Here is an 18,617-nt window from a genome sequence, read left to right as displayed (position 1 = left end):
AGCAAAGGTTTGCTGCAAAGTTTATGAGTGCTTATGAAATTTGTATTGAGCATTGGAATAGACCCACACTTGCTGGTATCACTTCATGAATGTTATCACAAGTGATCGCAAGATGATAATATCATATAATCTTTAAACCTAGAGATATGGTTATTGGTTGCTAGTTGATTATACATTGATAATGCGAAAACGCATCGGTAACTTGATGTTATAAAACGCATTATTGTGTGTGGTTTAACTAGTAAATGATAAAGGCATATTAGTCGACGTTTTTCTGTTCCTTTTATTCTATGAGAATAAAAGCGATATCTTGGCCACTTGATGATTTGGTTTGACTTATGTGCCGGGCCCGGTCAGGATGAAGTTGATGTGTTCAACTGAGTTCTATGTCGAACAAATCAGAGATCAAGAAATAAAATGCTAAACAATAAGTATTGTTAGCATGATATCTAGAACAGAGGATTATACGATCCCTTATCTGAAGGACAGATTATTGGTCAGAGTTGACAGCGGCTATTGAAAGCTACGATTGCTAATCGGATACGGAAGTCATATGTGAGATGTGGTTACTAGACTTATCCAAGTGGGAGACTGTTGGATTAGTGTCTAAGTCCGTAACTATATTTGGTATGTACTTGACCCGAGTGTGCATGGTCCTTTTGGGTTGCCTTCACCAAAGCAACTTGACAAGGTAATTTGATATGAGAGAGAAGATATTATGGTTTATTAATATATTATAAGAATAATATATTAAAGGAGAAATCATATTTATTTAATTAGTATTAGTCATAAATTAATTAGGAATTAATTTGGTGACTAAAAGAGATTAATTAAATAAAGGGGTATAAACTGTCAAATGTGTGATAGTTGAGCTTTGGGCTGGGGAAACCTTATGGACTAAGGGGGAACGAAATTATGATGAGGGATCATCATATTTTCGTCCAAGGGCCTCATTCCAGAAGGTTCCTTGGGCTGCTTGGTGGCTAAGCTATCCCATAGGGTTTAGACTGAAACCCTAGCACCCTACAGTATAAATAGATGCCCTATGCTTCAATTTTAGGCCACTTGATTCCAAGGGAAACCCTAGGGCCGAAATTAGCATCCTTCCCCTCTCTCTCTTAATTGTCTTCTTGCTTCAAGGTGTTTGTGAGCCATTAGAGGCACTACAATTGTGGTGCTTGCTTTCAAGAGTTCAAGAGATCAAGGAAACTAGTTGTTATTGAATATAACAACAAAGGTATGCCTTCTACACTTCTATATGATTTTCGAAAATTATAGAAGCATGCTAGGGTTTATTATGTGTTCATATAGTTGTATGTCTTATAGTGAAAACATAGATCCAATTAGGGTTGCATGCACACATAGGATTGTTTGTATAAAACCTATCAGATGGAACATCCTGAAGTCACATCTTTTACTTTTGCTATATATATTGACATGTATAAACCATGTTTTTGAACAATGTAAATATTCTTATTATAATGTAATGGTTGTGTTTACTATGCTTACTATGATACAACTGTTGTGATACTACGCACGACGTCCTGCGCCCCGGAACGTTTCCGCCTTCGGTTTCGGGGTGTGACAAATTGTGTTGTCCAACAATCATAATACTTTTGTTCTGTCCTAGTGACACTGATTTTAGTATGAATGCAGATATGTATACTTGGTTAAATATTTTATTATTTAAAAGTATATACTCTTGGTCAGAGTATTTTAATCCCGTTGTGTTTATAGTTTGTATATCTTTTATGGGTTGATATACTCGATTCACTATAAACAATGCTCTGATACCAATTTGTCACACCCCAAAAGCAGAACGGCGGAAACATTCGGGGGTGGAGGACATCATGTATAGTATCACAACAATGCATAGTAGTAAACAAGCAACAATATCATCCATTCCATTAATAATATAATTTAATAGACACCAAAAATATAAATCAAAATAAAATATTAGTCTTGAACGAGCTCCATCTTCTCAAAACCTGGCATCGGTACCTGTCTACTGGTGACCTGAGAATACAAGTTATTTTGAAAGAGTTTATCAGCTTTAAAGCTGGTGAGATCATAAGTATTTTAGTGTCATTGTTTGTAAGGAAGTGTTTGTAAGTATGTGATTTGTAAGTTTGTAAAGGCTTGTAAATTGTTTGAACTCTCCTAGAAAACCCTATGTTTTCTACTAAAAGTAGCCTTCTACCAAGGCATCAAGTGTTTGTGTGTGTGTCTCTTGTAAGAGTATGTATTTTCCCAAATCTGACTATCATTAACCAAAAATATAGTTTTTACATTACTGTTCATTGTGTGAAGATCACAAAGTGAATACAATGGGAAATAAAATAGTACTGTAGTGTTGTATTAATTAACTACTTCTGTACTAACTACCTTTAAACCAATTGTTATTTAAGTACCATGTGATATGCCTGTACCATACTACCGACTAGAAACATGACGATGAAAGACGTCGGAAGGAATAACGTTTCGCACCCGTAGACTTGCAAGTCCCACTGTAGCTAGCAGCAAGGTGTAGGATAGTCAATCCAGTATAGATCTATACACAAACTCAACGCTCTCCACTTAAGGAGATTCTGGATACAAAACGAGCCATGACAGGTGATGCCATGCCCCGTTACGTGGCTCACATAACTGTAGTAGTGTTCTTGTATATGTATTATGTGTACTAGCTGTATTGTATGTTCTCTCTCTGTCTAGTATGGATGTATGTTCTCTCTGTATGTTATCGTTTGTTTCTCATCATATTGTTCTCTATCTGTACGTTATGTTTGTTTCTCATCATAGTGTTCTCTATCTGTACGTTATGTTTGTTTCTCATCATAGTATTCTCTATCTGTATGTTATGTTTGTTTCTCATAATAGTATGTATTGACTCATGTATGAACTGACTCATTGTATGTTTCACTGTTCTAGTAATAGTATTGTAATTTCCTAAACTACACCTATTATAGTTTACTAGTAATATTGTTTGTATGTATGAATAGGTTTGTATACCTTTGCTACCCAAAGGTATTAAATAGAAGGAAGGAACTTTTATATCTATATACATACACATAATATATATAACTAGGATTCAAACGACCTTCGGACAAACAACCGATACCCTAAGTCCACAACCAAACAAGGAACATGAGGTAAGGTGAGCTATCAGTCCTAAGTCCTTTCAATCCTACTTATATAACTATATCTATATAGATACACATTTAACAGAATGTAAGTTTAAAAGAGTTTAATAAAAGTATTTGACATGTAAAAGAGTTTGTAAAACAGTTTGAAGTAGTTTGTTTGATAACACAGTTTGAAAAGTAAGAAATCCACTTGTTTGGTAGTTATTAGTCACATGTGATTGATATAATAACTATAATAGTTCAACTTGTATTCCCCCATAAAAGCATTTAAAATCATTTAAAAGGTTGATTAAGGGGTATGAACTCACCTGTAGTGAGTGGTTTGGATGAACGGATGATATAGGATGCTAAGTGTCAGGTGAAGACTTGAACACACACACAGATCCTAATTAACATATAATAACACATATATGTATCCAATTAGTCTTTAAACAACTAATTAACCAAGTTAAGACACCCTAGGACATGTAAAAACACTTTTATTCAAGTGTTATAAGTACCAAGGATTGCATCTAAGGGTTGTAGGGCTTTGCTTTTGAGTTTACGGTCCAAGGGTAAACTCTTCATGAGTTTACGGTTTTGGGTTTACGGTCCCAATGGGATTACGGCCGTAAACCCATGGTAACTTCTACCATTTGGTGTTTTAAGGTCTTACAAGTCAAGGTTAAGCCTCTTGTAGTTAAGTCCAAGCCTTAGGAATTCATGGTGGCACAATGGCACCAATTTATAGAGTTTACGGCCCATGGGCCATTTCTCCATGAGTTTACGGCCGTAAACTCTATGTGATCTTAGTCTTTTTGATGTTTAAGGTCCTAAACACTTCAAGGTAGTGATCTAGACTAGTATCCAAGGCTTAGTAAGGGACTAGGGCTCACTTTGCCCCATCTATTAGGGTTTACGGTTCAAGCACATGTCTTGACCGTAAACACCTTTGATCTTGTGTTTCTTTGTGTTTTCTTGTTGATTAACAAGTGTATCAAGCCTATAACAAGCTAAGCTCAGAGTACTTACAACATAGAAGCTTGTAAAGGTGTTTAAAGTCCAAGAACACTAGTGTGTGTTCTTGGTGAAATGAAGAATGCTTGAAGATCGAAACAAATGGAATGATTTCAAGGGTGAAATCATGTAAGATCACTAGATGATGAAGGATATCAACTAATTAAGGCAAGAAACACTTACAAAGTTGAAGATCAAGAAGGAAAATTGGATGCTACTAGAGAGAGAAATGAGTTTCTAGACTTGAAATTGGTAAAAAAGTGTATAAAATGACTAAGTGTCATATTTATACTCCTTAGAGTTTACGGCCGTAAACACCATGTTTGGGCCATAAACTCCAAACTCTTGGAGTTTTGAGACTATATTGATGCATAATAAACCCTAGAGTATCCTCTCTCCAGTTATCTCTTGAAGTACTGAGCTTTAAAACACTCAAACTGACTCCAAAAAGCTTAAAAGTTAGCAGAAACAGTTGTGACTTCTATTGAAGTGAATGGTTGTACAGAATAGAAATTTCGGGTTGTCACAATTTGAGATTTTGAGTTTCCTTGGGTTGGCAGGTTACTACCGTAGATTCATTAAGGATTTCTCCAAGATAGCGATTCCTATGGCTCGATTGACAAAGAATATTGTCACTTTTCGCTAGGGGCCTGAGCAGCAGGAAACTTTTGAGACCCTGAGACAGAGACTATGTGAGGTGCCGATTTTGACCCTGCCAAAGCGTGTTGAGGATTTTGTAGTTTATTGTGATGCGTCGATCACGGGTTTCGGTGTGGTTCTGATGTTGAGGGGTCGCGTTGTTGCTTACGCTTAGAGGTAGCTGAAGCCGTATGAGGCGTGTGAGAACAAGATTTATCTGATGCGCAGGGACAAGGTTTGAGAACACAAACCTTGAGTGAATGCTTAAAATCAGTGTCTGCTTGCTAATAAATGTTCTAGTCAAGCCTAGAAAGACCAGTCAAGTCTAAGTTGATGTATTCAACAAATGATCAAGTCATAAATGGAGAAATGAGAATAAATGATCAAGGTAAAGTTAATAAATGAAGAACAACAAGAATGTTTGAAATAACTTAGTAAATGCCAAAAGTTGAGTGAAAGATCTGATTTTGACTTTGCATTGAAAGCTCCTATAAATAGGAGTGAAAGTTACAGCGAATGAACTAGAAAGCTTACATAGGACCGGACAATAGAAATGTTCCTGACATTCTGATTGTCTAATATTACAAAAGACTAAATCCTATGAAGTGTCACATCATTACAAAGACAAACTTAATAAATGCACAAAGACAAAAGATTGTTACTCCGGATCAGCATTCATTCCGGACATGAGAATCACTCCGGAATTCCTTCAGCTCCGCATCTTCTTCTCTTGTCCAGACAGATTCCGGACCACTGTTCGCATTTCACTCCGGACCATTTGTTCCGGAATACAAGCACTTCAGAATCCGGACTTAGGATTGCTAGAGGTTCACTTTTCAGGTTCCAACAATCTCCCCTAATTGAACTTAGCAATCGTTCCAATTACACTGCTTCTTCCTTGATGAAGGAGTAAGCTCGGAACAACCATTCTCTGACTTCAATGTACCAAGTTAGTTGACTCACAAACTTTGCTTTGACCTGTTTCGGAGCTTTAGACTTTGACGCACGAGAGATGAACTTCCGGAGTGCTTTGGTTGGGACTAGGTGTTTGTCAAGGACACGGAAAAAGTCCTTCTTGTTTGTCTTCCTAGTTGTGTAGAAAAAACCTAGAACTGGATCATCAATTGGACCATCTTCAAGCAGTTCAGCTTCCGGAAGAACATAGGTGATCTTCGCAACGAAATCTTCAGTTCCGTAGAGATGAGCCAGCTCATAGTCGCATCTGCAGAATTCCGCGACGTAGTCCTTGAGGAAGCTTAATGCAGCATGAAAGGCACCCATGCCGATATCGTCGTTTTACATTCCTCGAAAGTGAGCAGCCAGAGTCAGAATGTCGTTCGGATTCAAGGAAGGAAGTCTGCATCACTAATGGTTCAGTAGTTAGGCTTTTTCGGGAAGACGTGAAATCGAAATAGTGGGCAGTTGAGTTCGAATTTCACTAGGATTTTTCTTGCAAATCCATGGACTTTGTTGATTCTTTTTCTAGTCCATACTTCCTTGAACGGTTGAGCATTTTTGGAGTAGAATGTTTCAAGCCTTTCTCGTTCCGTCTGAAGGATCACTTCCGGATCGTCATTTAGCTGTTCGGAATCGTTGGTGGGAACATCTTAGTACATGTACGAAACGATTTTGAGATCACGGAGTATGCCTTCACGAAAAAGAGGAGATATTGTTGGATATAGTGTCTAAGTCCATAACTTTATTTGGTATGTACTTGACCCGACCCGGCATGGTCCATTTGGGTTGCATGGCATTGCAATACTTGGATAGAATAAATGAGAGAATAAGGCACTTATCATTATTAATATATTATAAGTTCTAATATATTAATAATAGTATTATTTAATTAGTATTGATCAAGTATTAATCTAGTATTAATTTGGTGATCAAAGTGAGACTAATTAAATATATAGGGTTGATTATGACAATCATCAATTCTTTTATGGTGGATTAATGATCCATGGTTTATGGGTTATGGATGTAACCATATGGAGCTCCATGGATAGTCCATGGGAGTTACAAATCCATGGGTCATGGGAAATCAAGAGTCATGACAATTAAGGGCATTCATGTGTAAACCCTAATTGTGACAACACTATAAAAGGAACCCTATGGCTAGCAAAAAGTGGACCTAGTGGACATAGTGTTACTAGAGAGGGCATAACCAATTTTGAGTGCTAGAAGTATTCTCTCAAGTTATTCCAAGTCTTGTGGTGTTGTGTGAAGCATTTGAGGCACAACATTTGGGGTGCTAGGCTCACAAAGTCTTGAAGGAATCCAAGCAACAACAAGGTATGTATTTCTACTAGTTTTATGTTTTATGTAATCCCCATGCCATGCTAGTTAGGAAATAACCTTGAAAAAGAAATTTGCATGTATATAGAGAAAACATAGATTCAAGGATATTAGGGTTGCATGTACACTTAGGAAGTGTTAGAATGCTCAAAACCCATCAGTGGTATCAGAGCCTAGGATTGTTTTCTGTATACTTGATGCAAAACTGCTTAAAAATCGAAAATTCTGCATTCTGACGACTGGACTCGCCGAGTCCATGGGGAGGACTCGCCGAGTCCATGAACAAATTCATTCTACTCGCCGAGTAGAATAATGCACTCGGCGAGTAGGAGCGTGCTGGGCAGTTTTTTCGAGTTTTGTTGCTGGAAATGGATTAAGATCATTATCCCAATCTGTTTTGGACTTGTAAAATCTGTTTTTCAAAATGATAATGATTATGTTAACCCATTTTACATGACTTTTATCAATTTTCAAGTATTGTATATGTTTATATGATTTCTTGAAATTGCTTGACATGAATTTGTGTTCTTATGAGTTTTTAGAAGATCATAGGAATTATGTGTAACCACCATGTGTGTTTAATTCATGATCTTAATGGCTATGATGGTGTCCATAACTTGTCCTCAAGTTATGGATAACCAAGAGTCACTTCTTTTAATCGTGATTAAAGAACTAAAGAGGTTTCATAAAATGAAGAGTCTTCATTTTATGAACCATTAAAACTCATAAGTTACAAATTGAAGAGACTTGGAATAGTTTCAAATCTTGCCCTCAAGTTTTGGAATTTGAAAAGTCTTATACTTTAATACTTTAATTCCAAATTAAACCTTAGATTTTTAAAAAGTTTAAAAATCAACACTTATACTATTATTATAATTTTATTATATAGATATGTATAAGAATATGTCATTCTTACCGTTAGTAGGCCTCATTCACGAAGCCGGTCTATAAGGGGGGTATAAGGTTGTTGCCTATAAAATGGTGACTTAATGGGTGTCCACTCTCACCCACCGCTTCCTTGATCGGTGGAGGGTCGTTAGCCGAACGGGTAGGATACGACTTTAAATACTCGTTAAAAGTATAATGAATTATAAAGTAACTATACATTATAAATTCCCAATCTTAGTTACTTTAGGAAAATGTGAAATTGGTGCTAGCCCATAAAATTACACTTTGTACCTTACCAAGTCGTTAGTGGAGCGTGTGTGGTTAACCGGCACACTAACATGGACTAGTAAGAGTGGCAAAGGGTAACTTGACCTTATTATAGATCGGTGGAGCGTGTGTGGTTAACCGGCACATCGATTAGGTAATATTGTTAAGGGTACCAAGTCAATTTGTATGGTTATTCACACCTTGTTTGTGATCCTCGGCATCCCAGTCACAAACTTGAGAGGGCACAATCGAGATTCAAACATGCCATTGAAAAGTTCAATGTATCTCAAAAGATCTAGGAGTTTCAAAACCAATAAAACCTAATAATAAAATATTTCGTTCTTATGGTGGAAATTGGTAAATCGTCATTTACCTACCTTCAAATATTTTATAGTATGGATTACGGCATCCCTCTTCCAACTATAAATAGTTTGTTGGATCCTAGCCTTAATATTTCATTTGGGTGAATTATTAAGGATTCCTAATCTAATGAAACTTGTCTTTCTTTCCTTTCAGATGTCTTCCAACAATGCTTCTGGCTCAAATCCAACAGGATCCTTTTCCCTTATGAACTTGTGTGGTAAGGTCATCTTTGATGGATCCAATTTCAATGAGTGGATCAGAAACATCAGAATGATTACCCGCTACGAGGACAAAGAATATGTCCTCGATAAGGAGCTTAAGGTTGTGAATGAAGCCACTGCTACTCCTGAAGAGTTTGCGAAGTTTGTTGCACATGAAAAGGATGCTACTAAAGTAGCATGCATCATGATGGCCACCATGACTCCTGAACTTCAAAAATCCTATGAAGATTTCTACCCCTATGAGATGCACCTGGATCTGATGGAAAGGTACCATCAGAGCGCGCGTCAGGAGAGGTATGAAATCATCTCCTCCATGATAACCGCAAGGATGAAGGATGGTGAACCCATCACCGGTCACTTGTAGAAGATGCAAAGGTTCGTTGACTGGTTGCTGAAGCTAAATGTTGACTTTCCTGAGGAAATGGCGATTGACATCATTCTCCATTCCTTACCTCCAAGTTATGATCAGTTTCGTATGACTTATCATATGAACAAGGAGGAAGTCACACTTAGCAAACTTCAAGGACTCTTAAGGACAGCTGAAAATGGCCTTAAGGGTAAAGCGGTAAGAAGAGGAAGTCACACTTAGCCCCTGTTCTGGCTATTGGGCAGGGAAAGGGTAAGAAGAGGAAAAGCCCTTCGAAGGGTACCAAGGGTAAGACTCTTGATGGTTCCTCTTCAAGTGGGACAAAGAAAGGTCCCATTACTCCTTCTTCAAACCCAAAGGAAGCACAATGCTTCTATTGCCAGGATAAGGGACACTTCAAGCGAAGCTGCCCTAAATATCTGCAAGATCTAAAGGATGGGAAGGTTAAACCCACCCATACAGGTATTTACACAATATTGTCTAACAACTCATCTAATGCTAATTCTTGGGTGCTTGATACAGGTTGTGGTATTCACATCTGTACTGATTTGCAGGCACTAAGAAGAAGTGAGCAAGTGGAGCACGGGAAGATAAACTTAGTCATGGGCAACAGGAAAGCATCACCTGTTACCAAGATAGGAGTTTATTCTTTATTGCTTAATAATGGGTTAATGTTAGATTTGAATAAGTGTTGTTACTCGCCCGAAATGGCGAGAAATATTATTTCCTTTCATGGCTTGTACAAACAAGGTTTTACATTTTCATTTGATAATAAAAATGGTGCTATTAATGTTTATTACAATGATGTATTTTACCTTAAAGCATTACCTTGTGATGGTGTATATGAAGCCGTGAATGTTGTAGACAATCTAGGAAATAATGTGTTGTATATTGATTCTTCAGATAGCTTGGATAAAGCATCCTTGTGGCATTGTCGTCTTGGACATGTTAACAAGAAGCGCATAGGCCAACTCCAAAAGGCTGGAGTCTTGGAATCATTTGACCTCAAGTCAGATGATAGTTGCGAGTCTTGTTTACTTGGAAAAATGACAAAGTCACCCTTCACAGGTACTTGTGATAGGGGTGAAGGTTTGTTGGACCTTGTACACACGGATGTGTGTGGGCCCTTCAGAGTTGCTACAAGGGATGCTAATCGCTATTATGTGACTTTTACTGATGATTACAGTAGATATGGATATATTTACTTAATCAAGCATAAGTCAGAAACCTTTAAAAAGTTCAAAGAGTTTAAGCAGGAAGTTGAGAATCAATTGGGCAGGAACATCAAGATGCTCCGATCCGATCGAGGAGGAGAGTATCTTAGCATTGAGTTCCTTGACTATCTTAAGGAATGTGGGATTGTCTCACAATTGACACCTCCCAGAACACCACAGTTGAATGGTGTAGCTGAGAGGCGCAATCGAACCTTGTCGGATATGGTTCGTTCCATGATGAGTCGAGCTTCGTTACCAATCTCTTTCTGGGGGTATGCCTTAGAGACTGCCGCCCATATCCTTAATCTAGTCCCTACTAAAAAGGTTGCCAAAACACCTCACGCGATGTGGACTGGGAAAGTTCCCAATTTGGACCACATCAAGATTTGGGGTTGTGAAGCTTTCGTGAGGCGTGAGACTCATGATAAGCTTGAACCTCGAAGTGAGAGGTGTATTTTCATCGGCTACCCACAAAGATCCTTTGGTTACCTCTTCTACAGACCCAGTGATAATGTGGTCTTTGTAGCAAGAAGAGGAGTCTTTCGTGAGAGAGAATTCATAAGCCAAGGGGACAGTGGGAGGCAAATTGACCTTGAAGAGCTTCAAGAGTCAAGTGGTGAAGGAACCTCAAATGCTATCGACCAACCTGAGGAGGAAACTCATGTTGATCCGATAGATGAGTCTGTACCTCCAAGACGTTCCACTAGGGTGAGGAACACACCTGATTTTGATTATGGTTATCACATCACCACTGAAGGTGATATATTTATTAGTGATAGTACACTAATAGATTTGGATGAACCTAATAATTACAGGGAAGCCATGGCAGGCCCTGAGTCTGCTAAATGGAAGGAGGCTATGGACAGCGAGATTCAGTCCATGTATGACAATCAAGTTTGGAACTTGGTTGACAATGTACCAGGTCGTAAGACAGTTGGGTGCAAATGGATCTTCAAGAAGAAGACCGACATGGATGGGAAGGTACACACTTATAAAGCGCGACTGGTTGCGAAGGGCTTTACTCAAACTCCGGGAGTTGACTATGATGAGACCTTCTCACCAGTAGCTAAGATTAAGTCTATTAGAGTATTGTTAGCCATAGCTGCATTTCATGATTATGAAATATGGCAAATGGATGTCAAAACCGCTTTCCTTAATGGAAAGTTGGCTGAGGATGTTTACATGGCTCAACCAGAGGGTTTTGTCGATACAAGATACCCTAATAGAGTGTGTAAGCTTGATAAATCCATTTATGGATTGAAACAAGCATCTCGCAGATGGAATCTTTGCTTTGATGAGAAAGTCAAAGAGTTTGGCTTTTCTAGGAGTGAGGATGAGTCTTGTGTGTATGTCAGGGCTAGTGGGGGCATAGTTAGCTTCTTGGTGTTGTATGTGGATGACATACTTCTCATAGGAAACGACGTCCCAACCTTGCAGGAGGTTAAGTCCTGGCTTGGGAAGTGTTTCGCTATGAAGGACCTTGGGGAAGCTGCCTATATCCTAGGGATAAGGATATTGAGAGATAGGAGTAAAAGACTAATTGGACTTAGTCAAAGTACTTACTTGGATAAGGTGCTGAAGAGGTTCACTATGCAAGATTCCAAGAAAGGAGAATTACCAATCCAGAGTAATGCCAAGCTGAGTAAAACTCAGAGTCCAAGTACAGAGGCTGAGATAGCTGAAATGAGTCATATACCATATGCTTCCGCTGTGGGCTCGATCATGTATGCTATGACTTGTACTCGCCCTGATGTGGCCTTTGCTTTGAGCATGGTCAGCAGATATCAAGGGAACCCTGGCAAGGCACACTGGACAGCGGTAAAGAACATTCTCAAGTATCTGCGGAGGACCAAGGATTGGGTCCTTACCCTCGGAGGCAGTGATGACTTGAGAGTGGAAGGATATAGCGATGCTAGCTTCCAGACTGATAGGGATAATTTCCGCTCTCAGTCGGGCTGGGTCTTTATCTTAAATGGAGGGGCAATTACTTGGAAAAGTTCCAAGCAGGAGACAGTAGCTGATTCTACTTGTGAATCAGAGTACATAGCAGCAAGTGAAGCAGCTAAGGAGGCGATATGGCTAAAGAACTTCATCGGAGACCTTGGAGTTGTACCAGCTATAAAAGAGCCAATGGAAATTTTCTGTGACAGCGAAAGTGCGGTTGCTTTGGCTAAGGAACCAAGAGATCACGGGAGATCTAGGCACATTGACAGAAAATACCATTTCATCAGACATCGAATAGAAGAAGGACTCCTCGTGGCTAAGAGGGTATCATCAGATGAGAACCCGGCAGATCCCCTCACGAAGGGACTGAGCAGGGTTAAGCATTTACAGCATGCGAGGCGCATTGGGCTGAAGGATGATATTAGTTTCAATAATTAGATTCCTGAAACTTGTAAAATGTAATTGACATTTGATGATAAATAAAATTTGTTATTTATTTATGAGTAAGGTGTTACTATCTTGTGTTGATTGTTTACTATGTTTCAATTTTGCATGTTTTTACTTCCAGAATAATTATGTTATTATTCAAACCATCCACAGTCAGTCAAACTTTGGAAGTAAGTATTGATTTAAGACTGTCATGAATTTGGCTTGTATGATTTGTCTAAAAGTGCTTTGGACAATGCAATGGTTGCTACAACATTCATGAGTACTCATAAGGGCTGAGTATTGGATCCAACCCACGCTCACTTGCATCACTTCATGGAATTTATCTCGAGTGATCGTGAGACGGTAATATCATATAAATCTTCAAACCTAGAGATATGAGTTGTTGACTATGAGTTGGTTATTCATTGATTGCACGAAAACGCATTGGTAACTCGATGTCATAAAACGTGCCTTTGTGAATAATTCAACAAGTAGTTAGTACAAGCATATCAGTCGAAGTTTATCTGTTCCTTCTAGAAATAGAAGCGATATCTGGGCCCCTCGATGATTTGGTTTTGACCTATGTACCGGGCCCGGTCAGAAGCTAATTGATGTGTTCAATTTAGTTCTATGTCGAAACAAATCAGAGATCGAGAAACAAATGCTGGACAATAAGTAAGACCATGTTCCATGTGTTTGTCCGGCTGATATCATGAGAATAGAGGATTATATGATCACTTATCTTAAATGGCGTATCATCATCATCTCAGTTCCGAGAGACTTTGAAAGAGCTACGATTGCTAGTCGGATTTTGAAATCATATTTGCAAATATAGTTATTAGACTTATCCAAGTGGGAGACTGTTGGATATAGTGTCTAAGTCCATAACTTTATTTGGTATGTACTTGACCCGACCCGGCATGGTCCATTTGGGTTGCATGGCATTGCAATACTTGGATAGAATAAATGAGAGAATAAGGCACTTATCATTATTAATATATTATAAGTTCTAATATATTAATAATAGTATTATTTAATTAGTATTGATCAAGTATTAATCTAGTATTAATTTGGTGATCAAAGTGAGACTAATTAAATATATAGGGTTGATTATGACAATCATCAATTCTTTTATGGTGGATTAATGATCCATGGTTTATGGGTTATGGATGTAACCATATGGAGCTCCATGGATAGTCCATGGGAGTTACAAATCCATGGGTGATGGGAAATCAAGAGTCATGACAATTAAGGGCATTCATGTGTAAACCCTAATTGTGACAACACTATAAAAGGAACCCTATGGCTAGCAAAAAGTGGACCTAGTGGACATAGTGTTACTAGAGAGGGCATAACCAATTTTGAGTGCTAGAAGTATTCTCTCAAGTTATTCCAAGTCTTGTGGTGTTGTGTGAGGCATTTGAGGCACAACATTTGGGGTGCTAGGCTCACAAAGTCTTGAAGGAATCCAAGTAACAACAAGGTATGTATTTCTACTAGTTTTATGTTTTATGTAATCCCCATGCCATGCTAGTTAGGAAATAACCTTGAAAAAGAAATTTGCATGTATATAGAGAAAACATAGATTCAAGGTTACTAGGGTTGCATGTACACTTAGGAAGTGTTAGAATGCTCAAAACCCATCAGATATGCCACACATCGGATCAGGATTATCCTTAAGAGCTTGGATCCGGATGCTGTCTTCCAGAGCCTTGTTTATTTCCTCCTGAGACCATCCTTATTTTTGCTTGAGAGGATGTCCGGAGTGGAAGGCTTGTTGTATAGCAGTCATTGGCATTTTGCCTTTGTCTCTTTTTAGTGCAGTCATGATGACCTGGATGTTTTTATCCACCACGAATTCCAGAGTAGGGTTCGGAAGAGGGTCTTTCGAAATGTCATCAAGGTTCCGGAGTGGAGATCCCTGGTCTATTTCAAAAAAATTTGGAGCCGGAATCGGTGGGAGCATAGAAGGAGTGGCTCGGAAGGCTTCAGCTGTGAGGAAGGATTTAGCTTTGGCAATTTGAATGACCCTTCGAAGAACGTCAGGTAAAGAGGATGGCCAAGAGGTTGCGGACCAAATCCTCTTCTCTTCCTCTGTCAAAACGTTTGGGAGTAGCTTCTTCGGAGCCTCGAGAGAACGAACACCTTTGGTGAAATACTTTTTTTCTTCATTGTCTTCTTCATCATCAGAGGAAATTCCTAGAAGTCCAGACAAAACTTGGGCTTCATCGTCGGAATTCAAGTCTTCATCTCAGAGTGTGAACTCCGACGCAGGCTTCCATGGTCTGCTTGGACCTTCTCCCCCTCTTGCATCGGTGGATCTCGGAACCGGTGCAAGTAGTAAAGAGTCCTTTAGATCATCAAACTTTGAAAAGACTTTATGAAGGCCCGTGTTGAGTTGAAGAGTGAGGGTATCATATGCTTTGGAAGTGGGAGCTTGAGCAGCAAGGTGGTCGAACAGATAACCGAGAATAGCTAAGATCTCATCAAACTTCCGATTCGGAACATCAACGATGTTCCAAGTGGATCGAAGTAGGTTGATGAGGACTTGTTGAATTATAAGGTTCATCTCATCCTTCTTCTTGATCTCCTTCTCCATCCTTTCGATTTGTTTCTCATGACGAATGTGGGTCTTCTTAATAAGATCGTTGGTGGCGGACACCAAATTGTCATGGACTTTGAGCATCGAGGTGATTGTGTTGAGATAGTGGTCAACCAAAACATCATATTTAGATTCAACTTCCTCGATGGAGTACTTGAGCCGAAGAGAGATCAGTTGATCTAGCTGGGCTTATCGTTCCGCAACAGAAGGTCTGGACTGTTGTGAGAGAGACTGAAGGATGGCATCAAGTTTGGAATCAAGTCCGGAAACCTTTTGATCCATCTTCGTGTTGAGCTCGGGTACGGATGTTTCGATAGTGGAGACCTTCTTCATAGTATCTGACACATTGGTTTGAATGTCGAGGAGAGCAAAAGGATCAATGTGATCACCAGCAGAGGATTCAGATTCATAGTTTGAGTGTTGCGGCGGAGCTTGTCATGATGAAGTATAAGTGGATGGACTAGGATTAGTAGTGGAATCATCTTTATGTAGCTGGGAGTTAGTTCTACCATCCGGAGTGGTTGAAGAAGATGATCCGAAGTGAAAAGCAGACCTGGAGGTTGATGGCTTGGATTGAAAACAGACGGATGACATGAAGTTGGGGTCCGAAACAGAATTGCCTTCATCGGTGATCATTATTTCTTCGGAGAGTTCTTCATCCGAATCAGTTTGGAATACGTTGGTGTGAGTGGTGATGGGAGGTTGTTCCGAAGCTAGTTCTCGATTGGCATCATCATCTGTAGGAGGAACATAGAGCTCTGTTGTACATTGAAGTGAGAGTGGCCTCCACTTGAGCTCTTGTCAGATCCGGATGTATGGAAACAGCCCTGTTAACATAATCTTCCCATTGGGGATCGTTAGCACCTGTTCGTCCTGTACACTTTCCGGGTATCAGACCAGTTGAGGGATCCGGAGTCGGAGGGACTGCTCCAGCTCCGGAAAGCTTAGGGTCCGGAACAGGGGTTATGGAGTGTGTGCTTGTATGAGAAACAATAGGAATATCAAATGAGGCTCGTGGGTGTGTTCCAGTGGGCTGAAAGGAACTATGATCAACACCGGCATCACCTTTTTAGGAAGGTGAGGGTAGGGATGTCAAAAACCCCCGTGGGACCTCGATACCGTACAAGACTAATTTTTTAACAAATTCGGGTGCGGGAGCGGGGGCGGGGGCAAGATTAAACCCCATTTATTTTCGGGATCGGGACCGGGAGTGGGTATTTCCGTCCCGTACTCCCGCGAGGGCCCCGTTTGCATATATAATAATAATATAGATTTAATATGTAAATATATATAGACATATAATCTGATGTTTAGGTTTGTTTCTTTCATTTTTCTTTAGGCGCCGACAAAGAAAGAATGAGAGACTTAATATTCAGAGGCTCTTCGTCTTTAGTTCTTGATGCTTCTAGCTTGCCACTTCGCTTCTTCATCTTCATCACACCCTCCTAGCGATCTTCGACTATCGTGCCTATCTCTAGCAGGTGAACGACCCTGTCAACCATCGTGCTTCTCGCGTCTCGCCGTCACCCTTTGCCTCTTGCTTTAGGCTGTTGGTCGTCCTACTCCTACCGACGACCTAATTTCAGATCCAATACTTCGTATCCGGTAATCTAGACTTCTGATTTCTAGTTATTATATGTTTTTTATAATAGATTTAGGCTTCTGATTTGTGGTTAGATATATTGATAATGTCATATTGTGGTTTTTGTTGATAGTAAGGTTGATTTATTATAATCTGTTCTAGGTTATGTACTAATCTTAGAAAATAACGATATTTTTTGGGGGTTTTGAGTTTGTTTTGTTGTTGATGATTTTTACTCCTCCATCCCACAAACAGTAGTTGTAGATGAGTACATTGAACTTTTAAACATGGTAAAAGAAGCATGTTCTTGATATTTTTATATGTATGATATTTGAATCAATTGGTTTTTTGTTACACTAGTGATGCTACACATGATTATAGGGAGTAAATGGTGAAAATGGTTATTTACAGTTTTACCATTGTCAAATGCAGGTATTACTTGATCGTTTCTGCAGTAACTAACTTGTTTGTGAATCTCATTGGCATTTCGTTCTTCAGGAGTTATGCTCGTGTTAGTCTTGGTAAGTTTTCCTTTTGCTTTTAGGATATTTGTGATGATAAGTTATAGAAATATGAAAGCATGATATAATTGATTTTACCTTTCTGATTTTTAGTTTATAGAAATGCTGAGAATATGAACTACCACTTAGTTTGCTTGCATGTTGTTGCTGATTACATTCATAGGTATAATTGCATATTTGTTTGGTTTCATCTTTTTTACATTAACATAATTTAATTCATTTAGGAAAACAATAAATTCTATTAAAGGTGGTTATGTGTTGTTATTGTTTTTTTTAGTGCAGGTTCGATTTTGGCATCTTGGCTATTGAGCCTTGGGTAAGTTTCATATAATAAACAAACTAATACTTAAATTTAATTCTCTTTTGTGTATGTAATACATTTCTGTTTTTATTTTTCAGGGTTGAAAATGCTGGAGTTTTGTGTTTAGGATTAATTTCATGTTCTGTTTTTATGCTTGTGATGCACTCTTCAAAACAAGCAGTGGCTTTCTATTACAACATTTGACATGTTTTTTTTTGCCAGGTGGTGTCCCTTGAAGATGCTGTTGAAGTATCCGAAGCTCGTTTTTGGGAATCCGTTCCAAGTCATGTGGTTGAATCAGTATCACTGCAAGTAGAATTAAGGGAAAACAGTTTGCAACATTTGACTTTTTTTTGGTAAACTTGTGGATTAAAATCATAGTGATTGAGTTATGTTTGTTGTGAAATGAACATGTGAAAAAATAGTGAAAATGGTGCTGGTTTGGAGTAAAATTGTGCAAAAATGTGTTGAAAAACTGAAAATGGTGTTGGCTTCGTGATGGATTCTTATGATAAGTCAATATGTTTCTTAATTAGAGACATGAGTTAAAAACATAGAATTTTGGCTTAGTTATTTTATTACTTCATCAATTTTTTATCAGTTCTATGAACTTGATTTATGTATCAACTGTAAGTTAGACGTTTTGAATAGTGTTGTATTTTATATTTGTAATGTTGGATTATAATTTTTGTAACATAGGATTTGTTGTTTTTGTTATGTTAGATGTGTAATTTTTGAGTTGCTAAAATGCTAGATTTTAAGGTGTTATAATTATAGAAAATAGTTTTTTTAAGCCCAAAAAGCCATTTTTAAGCCCATGAAACGGGGGAACGGGGGCGGGACCG

General features: G+C 38.6%; 1 pseudogene; it reads left to right on the top strand.

Moving 5' to 3' along the window:
• The first annotated feature begins 17,338 nt into the window (after positions 1 to 17,338).
• Positions 17,339 to 18,271, top strand: LOC145130315 (metal tolerance protein C2-like; annotated as a pseudogene).
• Positions 18,272 to 18,617: the final 346 nt, after the last annotated feature.

This window comes from Lactuca virosa, chromosome 1, assembly GCF_052849685.1.
Source record: "Lactuca virosa cultivar CGN04683 chromosome 1, Lactuca_virosa_CGN04683_v6, whole genome shotgun sequence".
NCBI classification, from domain to species: Eukaryota; Viridiplantae; Streptophyta; class Magnoliopsida; order Asterales; family Asteraceae; genus Lactuca; species Lactuca virosa.
The sequence above is the reverse complement of the archived record's forward strand: the minus strand, read 5'-3'. Positions and strand labels throughout refer to the sequence as shown.